This window comes from Scyliorhinus torazame, chromosome 19, assembly GCF_047496885.1.
Source record: "Scyliorhinus torazame isolate Kashiwa2021f chromosome 19, sScyTor2.1, whole genome shotgun sequence".
Taxonomy (NCBI): domain Eukaryota; kingdom Metazoa; phylum Chordata; class Chondrichthyes; order Carcharhiniformes; family Scyliorhinidae; genus Scyliorhinus; species Scyliorhinus torazame.
This window is the reverse complement of record NC_092725.1, coordinates 116,163,692-116,178,775: the sequence shown is the minus strand read 5'-3', so window position 1 is coordinate 116,178,775 and position 15,084 is coordinate 116,163,692. Positions and strand designations below refer to the sequence as shown.

The window sequence follows — 15,084 nt, the reverse complement described above, 5'->3', positions numbered from 1 at the left end:
AGTGGACTGCTTCATCCTGGATCATGCAAGCTTCTTGAATTTTGGTGCTTCGCCACTCGGACAAGTTATGTATATTCCATCACGCTCCAAGTGCCTTGAGTATTGGGTGGTTTTGAGGTAAGCTGCTCACCCATCGACTACCCACTGTCAGACCTGCTCTGAAGATATTGCTTATGGTGACAGAATGTAGCAATGATGCTGCCTTTGAATGTCATGAAAAGATGGTTAGATTCACTCTTGCTGGAACTGGCCATTCATTGCCTGGCCCTTCTATGCTGCAAATGTTACGAGTCACTGATAATGCCAAGTCGTGATTTATCCAGATCTTGCAGCATGTTGAAGACAAAGACCATCAAATATTTTAAGGCAAAACATTTCATAACTTTAGACGTGAAGTCAGAATTTATTTATATTTGATGTAGCATTTAGTGTTCAAGTCCTTTTTGGGGTTTTGGAAGTAGGCAACTAAGTATATAGCAAGACATTGCATGAAGATTGCTTATTTCAGTGAAGTTTGATTTGCGAGTTTGATTTTGCCTCACGGCACCGGGGTGCTAGGTTCAATCCCGGCTCTGGGTCACTGTCAGCACATTCTCCCAGTGTTTGTGTGGGTTTCGCCCCACAATCCAAAAGCTGTGCAGGGTAGGTGGATTGGCCACGCTAAAATTGCCCCTTAATTGGAAAAAATGAATTGGGTACTCTAAATTTATTTTTTTAAAGTTTGATTTGCGTAGATTCAGCTGTTTACTTCTTCCATACCAGTGATGACAAAATTCAGGACAGCCCTTTGTGTCACACTGGAACTTGAAGAGCCAGAAAATAAATATTCTCTAGTAATATGTAGGATACATGCATTACAAAGCTCGTCACCTGGTTGAATACGGTTATTGGTGCTCCTTTGCAAAAGCAAAACAAATACTCCGCATCATCCAATCTAATTACCTGCCCAAGGCATCTTGAAACTTGGAACAGGATTTCAGCACCTTATTCTACATATCCATGATGGCTCATCTTTTATTCACTGCAAGTAATGTGGATAAAATTGACCGAAAATGATGGGTCCATGCATGTGGGGCTATGCTCCGAGGGCATCTTGGAACACATATACTAGTCTAGATATACCTCACTTCAAAGGACACTACTGCTTCGCAATTGAATCCCCAGTAATATTTTTATCCCATTACTGATGCATACTCCTAAATTGAGTTTGTTACAAAATTGCCCATATTTTGGCTTTGCTTATTTTGTCGAGGGGATTTCCACATTTGGCAGTTTTATATAGTCACCAAAGTTAATGGGATGTTGATACATGGCAGGCTGTTTGGAACGGTGAAGCTTTCAGGGGATGCATCCTATCTGCTGGTAACTAGTGTGCCGTGGTAGTTCGAGGTGGATAACACCAGGCTAGTCGCGTCTTCTCATCATGTCCATACCGTAGGTGGCATTATAACTTGTGGCAGTGTCTGCCCTGAAAGATGTCATTGCTGATGCAGTTTATTCACAGCACAAAGCTCTGAATGTTGCCTGTTATCATTGATTTTGCCCACCTCATGGCTAAGGCACATTAGCAACAATCAGGCTGCCCCAATACTTGTATTCAAGTTACCAAGGATGCAGAGCCTCTGATTTAGAATGTTCCTCTGAATGTCACCTAGGGAATCACATAAATGATTTTCCCAAGATGCTGGCATACAGAAGTGATGCACAAGATTATATGTTGTTGACAGAGCCTCCATCAGATAACTGCAGAGGTGGCTACAAGCAAAGAATCATGACTATGGGACAACTGATTGCATCTCTGCCCCTGGCCATGCTAAACATTACCCACCGTAAGCGGCTAGCAAATTCTTCTACCTCAGGTCCATAGTAACAACATCCCTCGCTGCATACATACACGCACAGGAAATGCAGCTACCACCTTTGATCCACTCATGAAACATGCATGGAATGTTCTTGAGATCAAGCAGATGATTTAGAAGGCCTGCGCTCTCAGAACCTTATTGTTTGGGCATAGAACATGGACGACTTACAGCTGATCAAGAGAAAGATGATCAATCATTTCTATCTTCATTGTCTGCTGCTCATTATGAGTATATCTTGGCAGGACAAAAATTACAAATGCCAGACCTCTCAAACGGCAGAACTCGTTTAAAAAAAAGTTGGCTCAGCAACATCCACTCGATGCAAGACAATCATGTATCCGTACCCAAGGACATTCTGTAGGAGGAACTAGCCGGAGCCACATGACCAGTGGGATGCCCAAAACCCCTCTTCAAGGATGATTACAGACATGACAAGACTCCAAATCAGGGGTACCCAAATGCGGGTCACAATGATGGGATTTTGGGGTTGTGAACTCAGGGCCAATGGTGGCCATGGAGCTCTGACTAGGTTTAACAGCTGTGAGATCCCTTTAAATGTTCCATTTTGTTTTTCTCAGTGGGCATGACAAATGCATTTATTAAGTTCGACTGCTGCTACAATCAGCCCGTGAAATGGTAAGGTCTTCGGTTTTACAAGGCAAACCCAGCAGTTTTAAACCACCTCCCCATGGTCAAACAAACATTCTCCTACCCCGCCCACCCCGAGCTCAACAACTCTTCAACATTCCCTATCGTTACCATGCAAAACAACTCTCAAACCCTCCCCCCACCCAATTTTCACTCTGGGATGATGTAGTGAGGCATTTAAAATGGGATCACACCAGGAGTGTGGATGAAGCACAGCCCTAAATATAGATTTCTCTACCCCCCCGCAGTCATGAAAAGTAAATGGTGACGCTAAGCGGTGTGCACCGCCACAATAGCCAGTAGTTAATGTAGCTTGGCAATGGCAAATCAACCCACACCACTTGGAAGCTTCTTGTGACAGAACGTGCCTCTCAGGGAGTCAGATATTAGACAACGTGTGCCATATGAAGCCACCTCATCCAAATCTGTTACTTGGAAAAACTCTATTAAATCATTGCAACCGTGAACTGGTTTAAGAGTATTGAACCATGAAATACAATTTTAGGACTAAGTTTTATCACTTTAAACTAGCAGAGGTATCCTATCAGCCCAGATTTTGCCAGGCGATGGCACTTGCCAGTGACCTCTAAGGAAACAGTCAACAAAGACTCTGGCACGGATTCCATCTGCCCTAATGATACTTTTAATTCTGGCATCAATAAAGCATTGTCAGCATACAGTAGTGATGCCTTCAGGAAAAACAAGCAGCCAATCACATTCGCAGTCAAAAAAAAAAAGTAAAACTACAATTTGTAAATTTTATCGACAGAAAAAAGCTTGGGACATGCACTTTGGATTAAGGTAGCTGAAATATTAATTTTTTTAAATCTATGACATTTCACAAAAATGCATTTCAGGGTTTGTTCAGCAGTACCGTTGAACTTAGATGGCTGTTAAAACCCAGTCACATCTGGGGTGGCACAGTGGTTTGCACTGCTGCCTCACGGTGCAGAGGACCCGGATTTGATCCCAGCCCCAGGTCTCTGTTTGTGTGGAGTTTGCACATTCTTCCATTGTCTGCATGGGTCTCACTCCCACAACCCAGATGTGCAGGATAGGTGGATTGGCCACACTAAATTGCCCTTTAATTGGAAAAAAAATTGGGCGCTCTAAATTTTTACACCCAGTCACATCTCATTCATCATAGCGCATCTTTTTTCAATAGGTTCACAGCAAGATCAAGATTGCTAGTCGGAAATGCAGTAATTGCAACAGATTCTCATTTGCAGGGACTTCTAATCCTGTGGAGGAGTAAGCAAGTCACTGGCAGCAATTTCTGGTTTTCCATGTTTAATTGCGTGTGTGGACAAGCAGCTGTCAACTTTAGGGTTATAATGAGGATGAAGGGTTTTGCCATTAGAACCACCATAAAATCTGGGCCAGCAATACAATTTTTTAATTTTTGGTCTAAAGTGGAATATATATTATTTTCTTCAATTCAAAACGGTTTAAGCTCAATAGAAGTTAATTCATTTACATAGCAACACTGAAATATTCAGCATTCTTTCTAAACTACGGGCTAACCTTTGATACATTTATACATTATTCAACTGCATACCACAAATAAAAACACTTGAATTTTATATAAAACCTTTTATTTTTAAAAAAGTTTAAAAATGTAACAAAAGTGCTTAGTCAATAATTTAAAAGCAGATAAGCAAAATATCCTAATTTAATTTTAAAAAATGATTTTACTTACCTGAGTCTTGTTTTTGAACACCCATGTTTTAAGAATATTTTTTGGTAAATGTCTAACATTATTTAATTATAAATCTCATACCTGTACTGGAAAACTTTATTTGTGCTGTCTGGTTTCTTGGTGAACATAGCTTGCAAGTGTTAGAAAGGTTAACGTTCACAATTAAAGCAAAATTCATAATTTAAAAAAACACAATGTCCAACCCATAACTCAATTTACTGCTTATTTTACAATTAATGAGTAATTTTATGCAAATATGATCCATATTCACTTCTAGCAATATACTTTGTAAATACTGGTTCAGATCAAAGGCTTTCCAGCAAAACAAAATATAATGTAAAACCAAAGTTACAATTTTTACAATAAAAAAGTTATGGTAGACACTGTCTTTTTTTAAAAAGACTACGGACTTGTTTAAAACACCAATATTTTGCACGAAGCGAAACAGTGAATCATCTGTTACACGGGCTAAAGAATTACATCAATAGCACCCCACTACCAACCAACCCACCCACCAAAAAAACACTTGTAACATTGGTTGTTTAGGGAAGAAAACAACTTGCGCTGATACATTCAACATAGTGTGAACCAAAAATACTGAAAAATTGTCAGCTAAACTTGAGAATTAAAAGTATGCCCAGTCTTTTATTTTAGAAAAACACATTTACTTTCACCGTCAAGCAGAAGCTAAATTTAAATGCCCCACTTCTATACTGAAAATTTAACTTCTCTACAGATGCTGTCAGTAATGCGCCAGATTAGCCAAAGGAAGCAAACTTTAGATTAAATGTCCCATCTGATTTTTCAGTCAAATCATGGATCATAAAATCCAGCTATAAGGGAGGTCTTGTGGTGCAGTGGGTAGTGTCTGTACCACAGAGTCAGAAGCTCCGGGTTAAAGTCTCACCCTGAACTTGATGATCAAAGAATATGGTGTTTATAACAGGTTGTTTATCCTTCCAATATATGCCAATGGCAGGCAGGTAAGAATGGGAGAAATTCCTGGGCAGCCACATGTTTTAAAGAAAGTTAAGAGCCTCTACCTTTACGCCAGACTGCAACATGCACATAAAAGTGCATGTTGCCACAGCAAATCTGACTCCAAACATCCCACCGCCTATCTATGAGGGCCCAATGGGAGCCGAGTCCCAAGCTCAATGGGAGAACTGAAAACCCAGGGCCTCTAAAATGGGAGTCAACTACTACCACTAGTGCAACCAGTCACCCATTGAACTGACATTTTTTTATTACATTTTTGAAACTTAGGACATTTTGCAACTGACAGTTGTGCATTAGACTGATCACGTCCCAGCCCATAAGCATTTTTTCTTCAAAAAGCTTAAACATTTTTGTATTTGACTAGTGATCGAGTTTCACACATTTGACATTTAAGACTTTTCAGTGCAAAAATAGTGCTAATATACAGAGTTTAAACTGTGCTATCGTTGTTTTGTTCTGGATTTGTACAAGAACATTAAAACCATCAAACGGTAATCTACACGGACTGCCCTTTTGACCATACATGCTTATAGATACCGTTTTTGCTAATTTTCAGATACTAAGGCTACAGAAAAATACTTGACATGAACTGCATCTTCAACTGAAGGCTAAAAATCTATTCACAAAAAGTAAAAAGCAATGTGTCGAGGTTTTGGTGGTTTTCAAATTCAAACTCAAGACAAAATGAAAACAGATACAGAGCTTGCAGCTTCAATTACCACAATAAACATTTAGAACATGGGCTTTTACTGCTTTTACTTCTATATCAGCTTGTCTGTCTGTACTGTTCTGTTATTTAAAAAAATTATTTTAAGCATTTGGTATTTCCAAATAGTCTACATTAAAATACAAATGCAACTGCTGTACATTTTTGAAGTAAACCATTCCTCTCCCCAATTGAGGTAGCAGAGGCAGATAAAAACAATTAACACAGGACATGAAAAGGTCCTTTCACTAAAATCAGAATTTCATGCCCAACACACTATGCTTTGACATACAAAACAGGAAAAATGTTTTCTTCTACACAAGTAGTGTTTGTCACAGTTTATAGTACTGATCTTTTTAATATCCAAAACGCGAAGTGAGCGTGTTAAAAATGTCGTCAAATTAACCACATCTGGATTTCTTTGTCATTATGCTTCTGTATTAAAACTACAATGGGAGGTTGACTAACACAAGCTTCAAACCAACTGAGGCAAATTACACATGTTGGAATTTATCAAATTAAAATACCACAACATACAGCCTTCAAAAGGAATTCAACATCAAGAAACTGAATCTGAGAACTTGCATAATCTACTGTAGGCTCCATTTAACAGTTTATTACAACACTAATAGTACATCTAGTTTGATAAACTGAAACTTAGCTGTTTGCAGTCATTATTTGAACATTAACATTTTTGTAACAATTTTGGTAACAAGATGAAAGAACTATAAAAACAGTGAAGCTAACGACTTTTAATTTTACATGTCATGTACTTCTAACGCTTAGAATACGAAGAGTTGCCAAAGCTTTTAGTAACTTTTAAGTCACACAGGTTGTGTCCAAATAAAATGGTTAATCAAGCAACATAAAAAAAATGTAGAGCAATCAGTTACCATTACAGTGGATTTGCTTTATTCGTTACTGTTGCTCCGTTTAACCACGTAGCCTGAGAATTCCTGTTCAACCATGAAATTCCAACAGATGGATAAAGGGCAGTCTTTTCTGTGAAGAGCCTTTGTTGTTTCTTTTATCTGGAGACGTTTCTCTTCAGACAGCTGTAATGTGTCAAAATTCATGATGTAGATTTTGTTCTTCCCTGACTACATTTGTACATACTTTACACCATCACACTGAATTTACTGAAGAACATATTATAAATCATGCATGTGTATTAATGTGTCTTGAACATTTTTCCCCCATTAGTGTTCAAATACTACAGATTGAAGAAATCAGAAACAATTTAAACTTCCACTTTCAGTAGTTGCAAACTTTTCCAAATATTTTCCCGCACATTCTAAGTCTCTCAGAATATACCAAATATACATTTTCAAGACCAATCAATATTATGCTACACATCAGTAAATTAATTGATTAACACAGCATAATTATTTTTCAATCACATTTAGAAGTAACCATTTAAAAAAGACTTGAACTATCACGCAGTCATTAGAAAACATTTCAAGCTTGAAAATTGAGCTCAATTGTGACCTTTCACCAGCTGACCCAGCAAAATAGTTGTAACAATTTGACCACTCATATCCAAGATGTTTGGCTGAATTTTAAATGCTTTATTTTATTTCAAAACAGTTATTGAGTAAAGTCACATTTTATTGAGAGCCAAATCATAATGCATTCCTTGACAACTAAAGTGCTTGTTCACATGAAACCATTATGTTCATTAGAAAGTTCTGGAAAAGTGTGCACCCAACACTTACATCCTTGAACACGAGAGGTACTTGAGAGGAAATACAGCTGCAGATTTTTAAAGAAGGAAAAGAATATCAACTTAAAAACTTGGGAGACACTCGAATTACAGGTTAAAGGTCACAACTGGGTCAATTTGTGTGGAAATACTCTCCTTCAAACATCTTCAATAAAGACATGAATTGGTAAATAATATTTGCTGGAAAATTATCAATATATTACACCTTACAAAAACAGAGATTGCGTTCTTGCATAACAACCAGACATGCAGATATACAATGCTTCAGGCTAAACTCTTAACATTATGTTCTATTTAAATTGCGTCTAATTATTTCAATCTGAATAAAAATATTAAAACAATTTTACAAAATTTTGCAACAACCAACGGTTTCCCCATATCCTGTAATTTCAGTAACTAATTAACTAACTAAAGTCTTTGGATTATGAATTACATTACTTAACAGCAGAAATAAGCTAAGCTTTTTGCTCTTGGAACCTAGTTAATGAATCCATTGCTTAATAGAGGTTACTGCACTTTTCCCCCCCTTGTTATCCAGAAACTATTAATTGCACCAGACTAGGTCTTGTAATAAAATTCTGCGTGACCTTAAGAAGCTACAACTTTTATACCGTATTTAAACAGTACTCAAGGCTCTTTATGTATATTTCAATGCTTAGTTGAACTATAAATAGCACAGTCCACTAAATAGCAACGCCAAAGTATAATTTTTTGAAGAGAACTGTTCGGGTTTTGCAGTAATCTAGAAATGTTGCAATCCCGTCAGCATACTAAATTTTCAGTAATCATCTGAACCAGAATGTTGGAAGAATAAACTTTTACACTCAATAAAACTGAGCCTATATTTCACGTAATCTCCATGAGACAGCATTTCCCTCGGCCACACTATAACCAACCTCCACGATCCACCCAAGAAAGCTCAAATTGCACCAACATGGATTAACTTTGAAAAAGCACAGCATTGTGTTCCTTCAGAATTTAAGACTCCTCTTAAATATGAATTAAAACATTATTGGATTTATGGATACAATTAAAGCTACAGTTGAAACTAATTAAAAGTCTCCTGAAGAGCATGTCACACAATGACATAAACAACCTAGCGAACAGTGATATAGAGGTAATATCTTTATGGAGGTTAAGAACTGTAAACCTTTGAACACTTGAAATGCAATCATTCATTTACCACTTAAATAAGCGTCACCGGTCGAAAAGGTATCAGGTAGCAATGAAATTTAATGATCAATCGAAAACTAAATATTTTAATATGTTAACTCTCAACATTTTTAACAATTTAAGTTGTATGCTAATATTATTGAGGACAACATCCGCATTGAACAGTACATAAGGTGCCCTTGCAGCTAACCAATAGCCTGCAGATTACGACTGACCCTAAGCCAAAGCAGTCGAAGTGTCCTCTGCTGTTTGCAGTTCTAAAGGATAATTAAAAACCCTCCCACCTGCCTCAACAGCAAGTGAAGCATACATCTAAAATGGATAACCACTAATCCAATAAATAGATCAGTTGTTCATCCAATGCAGTGCCTAAGTTACCAATCCAATGTTGACAACAAATCTAGAATAAAAACAGGACAGAAGTCAAGGAGTCTTTGAGTTCCCGATGATTCAAATTTATTAGTCACTTTCAATAAATAAAACATGCTTTTGACTTTCTACCGAGTCAACTTATTTCTTCACCTTTAGGGGCAGCACGGTGGTGCAGTGGTTAGCACTGCTGCCTCACGGCACAGAGAACCGCGGTTTGATCCCGGCCTCGGGTCACTGCCCGCTGGGAGATTGCACATTCTCCCAGTGTCTGCATGGGACATAAAAACTGGGATCAGGAGTGGGCCATCTGGCCACTCGAGCCTGCTCCGCCATTGAACAAGATCATGGCTGATCATTTTGTGGACTCAGTTCCACTTACCCACCCGTCTCGCTTACCATAACCTTTTATTTCCTTTACTGTTCACCAATCTATCTACATTTGCCTTTAAAACATTTAACAAGGTATCCTCAATGCTTCACTGGGCAGGGAATTCCACAGATTCACAACCCTTTTGAGTGACGTTCCTCCTCAATTCAGTCCTAAAATCTTCTTTTGAGGCTATGCCCCCTAGTTCTAGTCTCACCAACCAGTGGAAACAAGCTCCCAGCTTCGATCATATCTATTCCCGTCATAATTTTATATGTTTCTCTGAGATCCCCCCTCATTCTTCTAAACTCCAAAGAATATAGTCCCAGTCTACATGGTCTCTTCTCCTAAGCTAATCGTTTCAAACTAGTGAATCTCCTCTGCACACCCTCCTGTGTCAGTACATCCTTTCTCAAGTAAGGAGACCAAAACTGTACACCGTACTCCAGGTGTGGCCTCACCAGCATCCTTTACAGCTGCAACATAACCTCCCTGCTTTTAAATTCCATCCCTCTTGCAATGAAGGACAAAATTCCATCTGCCCTCTTAATTACTTGCTGCACCTGCAAGCCAACCTTTTGCGATTCATGCACAAAGACACCCCAGTCCCTCTGCACGGCAGCATGCTGCAATTTTTTAACCATTTAAAATATAGTCCATCTTACTGTTATTCCTACAAAAATGACCTCACATTTACCAACACTGAACTCTCATCTGCCCACTCACTAACCATCTCACCTGCACAACCCAAAAAGATGTGATGGGTAGGTGAATTGGCCACATTAAATTGCCCCTCAAAAAGAATTGGGTACTCTAATTTATTAAAAACTTATTTCTTCATCTTTAGAGAACACAATCTACATCTTGCCATTTACTTTATAATATTTTTTATGTCTACATAAACATTAGGAAACTTACGTCTAGTTCAAAATACTAAATGCTGCTCAAAGTGACTTGACTCTCGAATTGTTAAAAGACTGGGAGGAGTAATTGATTTAATCAGGTAAAGGTTATTTGTCAAAATAAAACATGAAGAATTGTAGATATTAAAATTGGAACCTTGTGGATGGTTCGTGGATGCAACAGATCTAAAAAAAATAATAATAATTTAGAGTACCCAATTCTTTATTTTTCCAAGGGGCAAGTTAGCATGGCCAATGCACCTACCCTGCACATCTTTGGATTGTGTGTGTGTGGGGAGGGGGTGGGGTGGTGGAAGATAGAGAGAGGAGAGACCCACAAAGACATGGGGAGAGCGTGCAAACTCTATGCGGACAGTGACATAGGGCCGGGATTGAACCTGGGTCCTCGGCCCCGGGATGCAACGCAGATGATTAATGTCCACCAAACTGGTGTTACAATGCACGCCAATTACAAGTGGGTCATTGTAAAAAAAAAACAAATCAGAGGAATAGAAAATGTATTTTATCATAAATTTGAGTACCCAACTATTTTTTCCCAATTAAAGAGCAATTTAGCATGGCCAATCTACCTACCTTGCACATCTTTTGTGTTGTGGGGGTGAGACATGGGGAGAACGTGCAAACTCCACACGGACAGTGACCCAGGGCCGGGATTGAACCCAGGACATTGGTGCCGTGAGGCAGCAGTGCTAACCACTGCGCCACCAGGCCGCCCTTGGAATAATAGAAAATGTTGATGCAGATCTTGTTCAAATCATTACAATTTTAGATAACTCATGTTAACATTATTAAAAAAGGTGGACTTTTGTTTTTAGTATATTTACAATTTAGCAAATATTCATTTCACACAGTTCAATGCAACAATACAGAAAAAAATAAATTCTGTTCTATAGGAATGGCTAAAATTAACATGAACCTTTGACATTCAGCGCATTTTTTCTGCATAGTTGTTACTTTAGTGATTTTATTTAGGACACGTGCAAAAGAGTGCTACTGAACGTTAATCTAGAAATGAGTTAATGGTGCATATTTGAAAATATGCTGATTGGACTTTATCTGGCCACTAGTTTGTCTTATCTACTTGTACCAGGAGGACAACAAACTTTATCAGTTGACTAATTCACGCAAAGGAATTAAGTTTACTCTGGCTACACATTCAACAATGTTTCAAAAACAGCTTACGTTTGAATATAAAAATAATAATTACTAAAATTACACCATTAAGGCAGTTGGGCTCCAAGAAATTAAAGCTAAAGTTCCACAAACTCATGATGCAGTCATAAATGGGCAGTTATATTATCCACTGGAGAAAAGGTCTCAAACTGATATAACAGATAAACGATCAAGAGTATATTTTGAACTGGAGCACACAATGGAGTCACTAAGATTTCAACTTTTTGTGGGTATGTTTACATTTAGATTCTGGACTACTGAATTTTTAATTAAATGAAAATCAATTTTCAGTACACCAGTCCTATATTTGTCAATCCCAGATAATTGTGTTTGTAAATATTTGATATTTTCCTCAGCCCAAGACTCAGTCGTTATCTTCTGCTCAAAATTGCGGAAATACATCCAGTCAATTGCAGCGAAATTTCACAACACACTTTTGCTGCAAAATAGTGGTGCAAAGTCTTCCCAACTCCTACCTTTATAAAGCAAATGTTTATGATCTAATTTCCAAAGGAGAACTTTGAAATGAATAATTTTGTACTAAATTGAGAATGATGCTCAGATGCATGTTACAGAAATAATGGGATTCATACTTTCTTTGCAGCAATGCCATAACATACAGTTTTAAGATATTAAATTGAAAATAAATGGTGTAGAGAAAACTATTTCATTTATGATTACAGCCTCACTCTTCCCCACTAATGTATACAACACCAGCAGGTTTGGAAAAGGTTTCTCACTTGGGAAGAGTATTTTGCATATATTAATCATGAATGTTGTTTAAAAAATGGTAAATATCAGAATACATCCCGACACCAAGAAAAACGTCAAGGAAATTCACTTGGAGAATTGCAGCCCATCCACTCACCCCCTCCCCTATTTAGGGGAGGCAAAAGACCAGTGTTCTTTTGTCCCACTTGCTTAACAGATCTTGTAGTGATACTCAAAGTTTAATTTCTCTAAACATCATTATCTGCTATTTTTGTCATCTGCAAATTTTGATACTTGTGCATTGCACATCGAAATCCAGGTCATCAATATAGACCAAGAAAAGCAGTGGCCTTCACACTACTTCTAGAAATCCCTTTAATATACCTTTATCCCATCCAAAAATTAACCACTACTCTACATATCCTGTCACTAAGCCAATTCTGGACCCATAATGCCACTGTCCCTTTTATTCCATCGGCTTCAATTTTGCTGACAAGCTTGTTATGTGGTCCTTCAGTAAATGTCATTTTGAAGTCCATGTACACAACACCAACCTTACTTACCCTTGTGAACCATCTGTTATCTAAAACAAATCATGCAAGTTAAACACAATTTGTCTTTAGCAAATCTATGGTTTTGTTTAATTAATCCATTTTTTTCATCCCGTGTTATAGTTTCAAAAGTTTTCCACAACACCAAAGTACTGAGATTAAACTCGCTGACATGTCATTGTTGGGTTTATCCTTGCATCCATTTTTGAATAATTACCCATTCCTCTGGCACAAGGATTGGGAGAATGTGGCCAATGCCTTTGCAATTATCATCTTTACTTCTCTCAATATCCTAGGCTGCATCTGATTGGATCCCGGAGGCTGAGCCTTTCCAATACCTCTTTAGAATGCTATTTGATTGCATTCAAAATCATGAAAGGTCTACACAAAGTAGCTAAGGAGAAAGTGTTCCCATTAGCAGAAGCATTGTGAATGAGAAGACACTGCGAGAAGGTGAATGGCACAATCTGAGTAGTGGAGGGAGATGGTTTATTTTAAAAGAAAACTGGATAATTATATGAGGAGAAAACATCTGGAGGCCTTACAGGGAAAATGCAGCAAGTGAGGCCAGCTGAACAGCTCTTAAGAGTCAGAATGGACACAATGGGCTTCAGGATTACAACACAAAACGGTGACTATGACTCTATTTATAAAAATCTCTTCCTCCTGTTCCAGTGTTTCAGAAAACTGCTAGAAAGCAGTTAATTGTGTAACTCATTTCCACTGACTTAATGAGCAGTGGGTCAACTTAGTGGAGAAGTGATTCTATTAAAAAACTTCTCTTATGGTGCCTCTGACCAACAATTTTGAAAGCATGGGTGGGTAAAGACAAATTTGGGTTTATTTATCTTTTGCACAATCCACAAAAATATGGTCATTCAGAATAGCCTCCCCTGTTTACTGCCATAAAATTTATGGAACTAAATTATTAGTCAACTTTTCCGGATTTAAAAAAAAGCTAGTGCTGCATGACTTGGCAGGTGGCAAATTATATCCAACAGTTTTAACAATTCCATGCAATGACAGAAGGTGGGCATAAAAGATGAGATCGGGTTTAAATGTTACAAATATATTCATAGGCTAAAGATTTTATCTCTACTGCCACAAAAAAAAATCATATTTTTTGATAATTTTAATGCATGCTGGAGCAATAAGTCCTTGGGAGATGGTTTTGTGGTGCAACATGTTGAAAGAAAACTTTGTATCAAAGAATAAACCAACATGTAAAATCACTTCCATGAACTTTATTAATATGGCAAATCCACGTCCCAGGATCTCCAGATGGGAAATAATGTCTCATGGTGATTATATGGGTGCTATCAATATTTTTTTTTGGAAAACTTTAAAAATCTTGAAACCAAAAAAAAAATGGAAATAAGCAGCAGTCCATCTTTTACAACAAAAATTCTGCAACATACAAACCTTTAAGGCACACTGGAATTGTAAAATAGTCGCAAACGGTAAAGTACATTTATTCAAGCATCAACGCCTATGAATGCTTTCTACACTATTAATATTTTGTAGAAATATTAAACGTTTGAAGATTTGAGGAACTTGTAAAGAAACAAGTAGAATGTACTGTTTGTTTAGCAAAGCACAGCCAATAGGCAAAGCGCTGTCCTCTTTCTGTGCAATTTATCCAAGGAAAGGGGGTTGGGAAATACAGAAATAAGCTATTGGGAAATACAGAAATAAGCTATTTAAAAGAAATAGATTTGATGCAGAATCCAAATATGGATCACAAAACGCACATAATTTCTATTCCACCAAAAACTGAAATCAATCCAACCATATGTAGTTTTATGGATCAAACATTCAATCCACAGATATAATTAGGAAATCAACCAACAAAAAAAAAAAAACACAATGAGAAATGGCACAGAACACAAGTGATTTGATATTTAGGGTTTTGAAATAAGAGGGATAATTAATGAATTTTTAACTTGTAGAGATCACACTCAAATTATATTACAAAGCAATTTTTCACACCCATGTAACAGGTAATTTTTAAATTGTTATACAGGAAACAAAGCCAGCATTTTACAGCATTTACACAATATACAAAAATTATTTTACAATAAGAGTATTTTGTACAAAACCTCTAGTTCCAATTATTGTGGATAATTCCTCATGCAAATTGTGGCCTAAATTTTGTATAAAAGACATTAACAATTTTA

At 37.4% G+C, this 15,084-nt stretch overlaps 1 protein-coding gene across 2 annotated transcripts in view; it reads right to left on the bottom strand.

Moving 5' to 3' along the window:
• Nucleotides 1–4,287: 4,287 nt before the first annotated feature.
• Nucleotides 4,288–15,084, bottom strand: part of cpsf6 (cleavage and polyadenylation specific factor 6) — a 62,347-nt gene continuing 51,550 nt past the window's right edge. For both annotated transcript variants that reach the window (XM_072485082.1, XM_072485083.1), the window contains one exon: nt 4,288–6,969. The gene's annotated coding sequence lies outside the window, so the exon portion shown is untranslated. The remainder of the gene's footprint in view (nt 6,970–15,084) is intronic.